This window comes from Sminthopsis crassicaudata, chromosome 1 (assembly GCF_048593235.1).
Source record: "Sminthopsis crassicaudata isolate SCR6 chromosome 1, ASM4859323v1, whole genome shotgun sequence".
In the NCBI taxonomy this organism is placed as follows: Eukaryota; Metazoa; Chordata; class Mammalia; order Dasyuromorphia; family Dasyuridae; genus Sminthopsis; species Sminthopsis crassicaudata.
The window spans coordinates 341,447,887-341,456,465 of NC_133617.1; the positions used below are offsets into that span (position 1 = coordinate 341,447,887).

The window sequence follows — 8,579 nt, forward strand, 5'->3', positions numbered from 1 at the left end:
CTCTGCTCTCCATGAAGAAAATAGTCCAAATTGGAGGAACTTGGTGAAACAGAAATTATGGGGGTTCTGAAGAAAGTAAAAGCCAGACCCTACAGTTTAGAAGGTGATTTGCAGTCAGGCAACTTGTAAGCACTCAGGAAGGTTTGGGGGAGTCAATTTCAGGAGTCTTAAGTGGGGGAGACTGGGGAGAGCTCCCAATCTAAATTGGGTGGACTGTGGCCATCAAAGGAAAGGACTCCCTAAGAACACTACCAAATGACTGCTCATGGGGCGATCCCCATTTGCAATCTAGCAAAGGCTAGAAAAATTTCTTGAGTCCTGCACTCAGAGGTGCCTGGGGAAAAAGCAGTCCAAGCCCCAAACACAAGAAAAGAAGCCGAATATACCAGTGGATAGTCCTTCAGGTAACTGGTTACAGAATTGGGAATTGCCAAAATGTAACGGAAAAGACAAGAACGTGATGATCAAATATTGTTGTTTTGTATGGAGTGACAAAAATATTTGTGGAGGGGCAATATGGCCTAAATACAGCTCCTCCGAGGATTGGATGTGCCAATAGCTGAATTTATATGTTAATGAGAAGGACCCCCAAACCCAGAGGAAATTATGTACAGGAATAGGGGCCCAACAATTTCTATCTCAAACAAAGATGAAAAGGAAAGAATAGGAACTGGCTCCACCACACCCCTGGGACCTTCTTCTTGCCTTTCTACCACCTTATGTGCTGCCTCCACACCAGGTGGTGCCAGCAGAGGACTGAACATGTACCCTCTTTGAGAAGTTCCAGTAGGGATGGGTCAAGTTGGATATGTTGTTAATGTCTCGGTGACCAGAACAGAGGTCAGGAATCTTAAGAAAAACCTGAAGACCCGATGGAGGACACTATTGGGGTGTCTGAACAATTAGATCAGTTTTGGGGACCTAGCCTTTACTCCTGGAATGAACCATTGTGACCTGTCCAGCAGGTCTTCAACGTGGGTCAAAAGAGAAGGACATAGACCGAAATTAAGGCAAAAGCCTGCGGGGGCTAAGAAAGCCCGGGAACAGGATCGAGAGAGAGAGAGAGAGAGAGAGAGAGAGAGAGAGAGGAGACTACTCAAAGCGAAGGTGAAGCATGTCTCGTTTATTGAGCTTACAGTTACAGAATATATAGGCAGAAAACCGCAATGCCACATATGCATAAAGATTGGGTAATCATGATAGATGAGACAAATATTTTTGTAACGTTTACCAGGTGCAGATCATGAGACGGTTAGGGGCCCAAGGGCGGGGTGGAACAATGTGGTTTTGTCTGTTCCATATCAGTTCTGGGAACTGTATGTCTTGACATTTCTCAGAAATCATTAGCCTCAGGGCCGTGGTGACCTGGGTTTGTTCAAGAGGGGGGAAGAGCAAGGGAAAGGTTGGGGAAGGTTCCTGACATGTCCCCCATTTTTCTTTAATAATGAGGCACTCAGGCCTCGTGACCCATTTCCAGCAATACCGGGAGTGTAATGGCTGGTGCAGGTGTCTTAACACTCACGCAGTACAGCCTGGAGGTAGCTGGCCATTGGACGCTGTCTTAGGTCATTGGGATTGTCCATACCACCCGTGGGATTGCCACGCCAACCCCTGTCTCAGATGGATAGATCGATCACTCAAGGTTGCCCGTCATGGCATCACAATGGTCTTATAGCCGTGGCTCATTTTTAAACCTTTCCCAAAGATACCCGGGTTGCATATTGCAGAGGTCAAAGTTTTTCATAAAAATGGCAAGGAACAGATTGTCAGGATCCATGAGGGGTACAGGGAAAGAGGGGTAAGGGGAGGGTGATTTCTTAAAAGCATCAGGCTTAACCAAAAACAAAGAATCATCTCAAAGCAATACATGAAGTACTCTTAGAATATTAAAAAGTAGTTTCGAGTGCCAATGCACCTGCAGTATCAATTCATGAATTACAATTCTTAGGAATACAATTGATAGCATAACACAAGGTCCTAATATCAGAGAGATACAATATGTCTCTGTAGAAGGGATATGAAATGGTATTACAAAGCAAACTGTGCATGTATAAGGGAGTTATAGTAGGGTGAACAATTATAGTTATAGTAGGGTGAACAATTATCAGTTTTTTTGAAAACAGGGGCAAAGTTTTCGAATTCTTTCTGCTGCCCGCCGAAGTCTGGATTTCTTCAAGAGGTGGTCATTAAAATGCAGGGGTTCGATGTTTTCAGCTTTGCCTTCTTCTTGGTCTTGTATGCGATGGTAATATATGTGATTTTTCCTGCTAATTGCTGTATCTACTTGGGTTTTTACAAAAGATGTTAGTTTATTAAAGGCCCAGGGGCCAAAAGAGATGAGTAGAAGGAGACCTATAATAGGCCCGAGAAGGGTGGAAAGCCAAGGAGAGGTAGAAAACCAATTTTGGTACCAGGATTCTTGTTGTTCCCTCTCTTTCTTTCTTTTTTCTAGGCTATCCCTAACCTTCTGTAAGCTATTTTCTACAAGGCCTAATTTATCGGAGTAAAAGCAGCATTCTTCTTTTAGGGCTGCACATAGGCCTCCCTGCTGTAGGAAAAGGAGGTCAAGTCCTCGTCTATTTTGTAGAACAACTTCAGCTAATGAGGCAACAGATTCAGTAAGATGTTGCAATCCAGTCTGCAATTCTTGCAGGTCTTTGTCAATAGTAACACTAAGTTGGGTAATTTGTCTTTCGTTTTGGATGAGAGAGGCAATACCTGTTCCCGCACCTGCAACTCCTAGTCCCAGGAGAACAGTCAGGGTCAGTGCAGTTAAGGGCTCTCTTTTATTTCTGACTTTTTCTGTGCCTGCCCTCTGCCAAATATTAAGGAAGTCATCCACTTGATGGATAGTAACGTGAGGGAATAGGGCAACCATTACACAGTAATCCTGAGTGGTGAGGAAGGTAGAAGTAACAATAAAAGTGGTGAGGCCAGAAGAGCAAGCAAAGTAAGAGCCCTTGGGGGCGGCAGCATAGGAGGACTGAGGAGAGACAATTATAGTATTATTACAAATATCCACAAGTGGCAAAGGGGGGAGCATACTGGGCCCAAGGATGCAGGTACCCAAACCTGTAATTTTGCTAAGGGTCAGTCCTTGGTTTTCTTCTGCACCCCATCTTAGTGAGGAGGTGTCATTAGTATAAGTAAGGTTCCCAAAATGTGCTAGACCTTCATAAAAGGGGGGAACGGAGGAATAGCATACCCAGCATTCTTCGAAGGAAGACAGATTAAGGGAATGAACAGTTTGTATGGAAGCATTGATAATGTTGAGTACCATGGAGGTTGGAGGGGATGGTCCCAAAAGCATAGTGGGACGGAACAAAGGGGTCAAGTCCGTAGGAGGAGGGGAGGACGTCGTAAGTGGCAGCCTACGGGCAGGGTTGTTAGGGTTATTTGGAATCCTGTTTGGTCTCATTTCTACATTGGGGCCTATGGCTATAGGAGCAGTGATGATAGGGGGGGTCTTAAGGAGTTTAATAGTAAATAGAAGTCCATCATCATAGCGTATCTTATATAATCTCAACCCCCAGGTTACTCCTCTTCCCCAGGAGGTATACTTTTTTCCTGCATCAGTGAAACTGACTCTAAGGGGGTGGCACCATGAGTGTTGGCATGCTGGTATTTTTCTCCAGCCTTTTGAGTCTACCCTATGATGTGTATAATTGGCTGCGACTGTAATGTAATCCCATGAGGAGGAGGGGTGCCAGTAGGCGTCTCCGGTTGTCTCACAGCCCCACGATCGACAAAAGAATTCAGTAGGACCGCCACACTTGTATGTCAAGGAACGATCTCTATGGGTCCCGGGACAGACATAAAAGGAGACAGTCCTTAACATACTTCGTCTGTCATGTGCTCCACAACCGCCAGCCTCTCCCAGGGCGGTTGTGGCTTCGGGACTCCAGGCATCTCTGGTAGGGGGAGCATTTTGGTTATGATAATCTTCTAGGTCCCATGGGTGAGGTGCCCCTAGAGCCAATTTACAAAGGTCCGGGTATAGAGTGGGCCACCAATCAGAGGTGGAGATTTGTGAGGTACTCCATACCACGTCTCCCCAGGAATTTTGCACTACCCAAGTATAGTTGAGTAGTTGGTAGGGAGAGGGTAGCGCTGAGGGGGTCACTAGAAGGAGGATTAAAAAAATGAGTTGCATAGCGGTAAACTAATATACTAAGCAGGGCAGGGAATTGATGTGTTTGGACAACAGCAGCAGAAGCTAATAAGGAGAATAAGCGCTATTATGATGACAACAGCTGCAATAAGAAGGGGAGAAAAATACATTACCCCTGCGTTGGGCCTCTGGAGTTGCTGAGTGTTGGGATGGTGGTCCGGGGTCAGGGAATAAAGCTTCTCAGGCTCCTTGGCCTATCTGTACCTGTAAGAAAGCAGAAGGGGCTTTTCTCAGGGTTTTTCCCTGGGTGGTTGAAAGGGTTTGACCAGGCGCTCAGGGAGCCATCTGGCATTCTGGGCCTGGGAGTCATAAACACATGCGTGTCCTTTTCCCCAAATTAGAACAGGGTCAGGACCATACCACTTGTTGGTGAGTGGATCTCTCCATTTGACCTGAGCATAAGTATCAGATGTAGAGGGGTGCCAGAGACGGTCTGCTGCTGACTTCCCGTTATCATCCAACGTTAGGAAGTAGAGCACAAAAAGCGCATGATTAAGGACGGTCTTCTGGTTGCCAGCTCGTGAGTATAGTAATTCAGGGCCTGATTGTAGTTTATTAATCATTCTCTTTAGAGTCTGATGTGCTCTTTCCACTATACCCTGTCCTTGGGGGTTATAAGGGATGCCAGTGATATGTTTAATACCCATGTGTGCACAGAACTGTTTGAATGAGGAGCTGGTGTATCCAGGGCCGTTATCTGTTTTAAAAATTTTAGGCTTTGGTGCCATAGCCAGGGTGGCCACAACATGGCTGATAACATGCTTAGTGGCTTCTCCAGTTTGAAGGGAGGCGCAAAGGAACCCACTGAAAGTGTCAATGGACACATGGATGTATTTTATTTTACCAAACGATGGAAGATGGGTGACATCCATTTGCCAAAGCTCTCCAGGTATCAGTCCCCGTGGATTGACTCCTAAATGTGGTTCAGGTAAGTGTACTAAACAGCCAGGGCATTGTTTAACTATCTGTCTTGCTTGATCTTTTGTGATCTTATATAGGAGTCGTAGGGTGTGAGCATTTAAGTGGTGCATCTTGTGCGCCTCAGTGGCTAGGTCAACAGGAGAGGCTAATTCACTTGTAGCTAAGAGAGCTTGTTTGGTGGCCAGATCTACTTTCGTATTTCCTTCTGTCAGGGGACCAGGAAGGTCAGTGTGTGCACGGATGTGGCAAATAAAGAAGGGGTGACTTCTTTCCTGAATCAGATTTTGTAGTTGAGCAAATATAGGGGAAGCATTAGTAGAGGGCTTGATATAAGGAACAGTTTCAAGCAGTGGAACAGAATTGGCAATGTATGCACTATCAGTATAAATGTTCATGGGACCGGGGATATTCCTGAATACCCAGAGGATAGCGGCTAATTCTACAAGTTGAGCAGATGCATAAGGCGTGTGAAAGGAAGTGAGTTTTGAGTCTATTGTGACTGCAGCTGTCCCTGATGAAGAGCCGTCAGTAAATATTAGATGAGCCTTTTTTATAGGGCTAGTCTTGGTTATACGTGGAAAGGTAACTGAATTTTCTGTAAGGAACTTAATAAGTTTATCTGGAGGGTATTGGTTGTTCAATGTCCCTTGATAAGAAATAGTGGCAATAGCCCAAGCGTCACTCCTTTGTTGGAGTTGAGCCAGTTCTGTGCTGGTGTATGGGCAGACAATATGGTCGGGATCTTTCCCAAAAATTTTTATGGAGAGGGTCCTTCCTTCTTGTAGAATCTCTGATACAAGTATGGGATAAGAGGCCCACCTTGAAACTAAAACTACAAGGCAAATCCTTTACGGGACTAATTGACTCAGGGGCTGATGCCACAATCATTTCCGCCTCCCAATGGCCCAACTCTTGGCCCCTGCAACCATCTCTCACACACCTCCAAGGCATAGGACAGACTCAGGAGACTATGGAATCTACACAAATGCTGATATGGGAGGATGCAGAAGGAAACAAGGGCATAGTACGCCCCTTTATAGTTCCTAACCTCCCCATCAACCTTTGGGGTAGAGATATTTTATCTCAAATGGGCATCATCATGTGTAGCCCCAATTCTATTGTCACGGAGCAAATGTTGAGACAAGGATTCCTTCCCAAGCAAAGACTAGGAAAGAATAATCATGGAATTTTCTTTAAGATCTCTTAACAAAATTTTCTTCCTTACTCAACTTAGATCCCATGATATCGACAGACGCGAACACTTACCTCTTTTTACTTTCGTTTCACGGAGCTCCGTAACGCCAGCGGCCTGGGGGAGCGAAATCGTCTCTGGGGGTCCGGACGGGCGGGGGGAGCGTTCTGTCGGGTCAAAGTCCCTGTTTTCGAGCCCCACGTTGGGCGCCAGTTGACCTGTCCAGCAGGTCTTCAACGTGGGTCAAAAGAGAAGGACATAGACCGAAATTAAGGCAAAAGCCTGCGGGGGCTAAGAAAGCCCGGGAACAGGATCAAGAGAGAGAGAGAGAGGAGACTACTCAAAGCGAAGGTGAAGCATGTCTCATTTATTGAGCTTACAGTTACAGAATATATAGGCAGAAAACCGCAATGCCACATATGCATAAAGATTGGGTAATCATGATAGATGAGACAAATATTTTTGTAACGTTTACCAGGTGCAGATCATGAGACGGTTAGGGGCCCAAGGGCGGGGTGGAACAATGTGGTTTTGTCTGTTCCATATCAGTTCTGGGAACTGTATGTCTTGACATTTCTCAGAAATCATTAGCCTCAGGGCCGTGGTGACCTGGGTTTGTTCAAGAGGGGGGAAGAGCAAGGGGAAAGGTTGGGGAAGGTTCCTGACACCATTGCACATTATGAATATGTTGTTCGCTCAGGAAGAAAGGGCACTGGACTATGGGCAGCTATGATGGAATGGGAATGGCAACACCCACCTAACACTGAGATGGGGCCAGTTAAACAGAAGTTTCCCTTGCAAAACCCAGATTGGGATAATAATAATCATGTCCATAGGCAACACATGCAAGATTTGAGGGAATTATTTATTATGGGAATTAAAAATTCTGCCTTAAGCCACAAAATTTGAAAAAGGCTTTTGAAATTATGCAGGGAAAAGAGGAGTCACTCTCAGAAATCTTAGAAAAACTGACAGCATTAGAAAATTCTCAGGGCTAAACCCCCAAGATCCTGACACTGAAAGTATGTTAAAAATCCATTTTGTCACCAGTGCCAGGCCAGACATTAGTAAGAAACTACAGAAGATAGGAACGGGAAACCCTTGGGGCACCTTCTAGGAGAAACAACTAAGGTTTTTGTGAGGAGAGACAATGAGAAACAGAAACAGAAGGTTAAGAGCCAAGATGGTGGGGAGAACACACGCTTCATTCTGAGCTCCCTTCTACCTTCACTCCTAATTACTAAATTCAGCCTCTAAAATAGTGCTTTACTGGTAGAATACTCAAATATTGGGAGTACAACAAATTACCAGCCAAAGATAATCTGGAAAATCACCAGAAAAGGTTTGTGTTGATTAGATGGGAGGAGGCAGGGAAGCAGAAAACAGAGGCTACCCATGCTGAGCAGACCAGGGGTGGGGTGCGGTCTCTGTAGATGAAGAATTTGCAGAGAAGACTCTACCACAAGTTGGCTGCTCTGCTTTGGTTGCAAAGCAGTAGATCTGCAGAGAAATTAAAGCCAAAGGTACTCCAAAAAAAAACATCAGAATCTAACAGGATCTGGCTATATCCACCCAGCACTATAAGTGACTAAGCATAGTCTTAGTATAGCTGTGCAGCCGCATTCTACACTGCAGGACTCTGCCCAGGGCAGTCACACTTATGCACCTTGGCTGCTTTTCACATCCTGTTCACAAAACAGCTACTGTCCATCTGCCCCTGTTCTGTAGAGGAAGCTGAGAACCTCCTTGCCCTGAAGGTAGACTGCAAAGTGCTATCATTGCATTTTTTTTTACCACCAATCTCTCCCAATTCCCAGGGCATCAGAGAAATATCTGGTAAATATTAATATCAATCTTACCTCTTCCTGAGGCCTTCAGAAATTCTCTGGCTGGTATTTCATATGGGCACAGTTTGAGCACAACAGAGCACAAACTTAGACTTTATTCACATGGTTTACATCTCACTCTATGATTATTTGCACTCTCTTAGTGACTCTCCCCAAGGCCAAGCTCCAAGTGAACAGGGTTGGGCCCTTCCTCCACTGAGCTTATATCAGGTCCATGAAGTCATAGGCATAAGCCAATAGAAGAAGGAGATAACTTTCTGTTCTTGACGTGATTTCAGAGTGTTTAGGATTCCCACTGTGGATGGAGGTCCCACCCACGAAGGAATTCCCTATGTACTATAACTTGTCATGTCCAGGCCATGGGCCTGCTTTTCATCCTGACTGCGCTTGCCTGACCTAATGGATCCTTACAGCAGACTCCCAGGGCTTTTTTAAAAAAGTGAGTAAA

At 45.3% G+C, this 8,579-nt stretch overlaps 1 long non-coding RNA gene across 1 annotated transcript; it reads right to left on the minus strand.

Annotated features, from left to right (window-relative positions):
* Positions 1-1,116: 1,116 nt before the first annotated feature.
* LOC141549543 (uncharacterized) lies at positions 1,117-8,337 on the minus strand. Its single transcript, XR_012484378.1, has 3 exons — positions 8,144-8,337; positions 6,359-6,515; positions 1,117-4,375 (listed from the first exon to the last, which is right to left on the minus strand). It is a non-coding gene; the product is annotated as an uncharacterized LOC141549543 (long non-coding RNA).
* Positions 8,338-8,579: the final 242 nt, after the last annotated feature.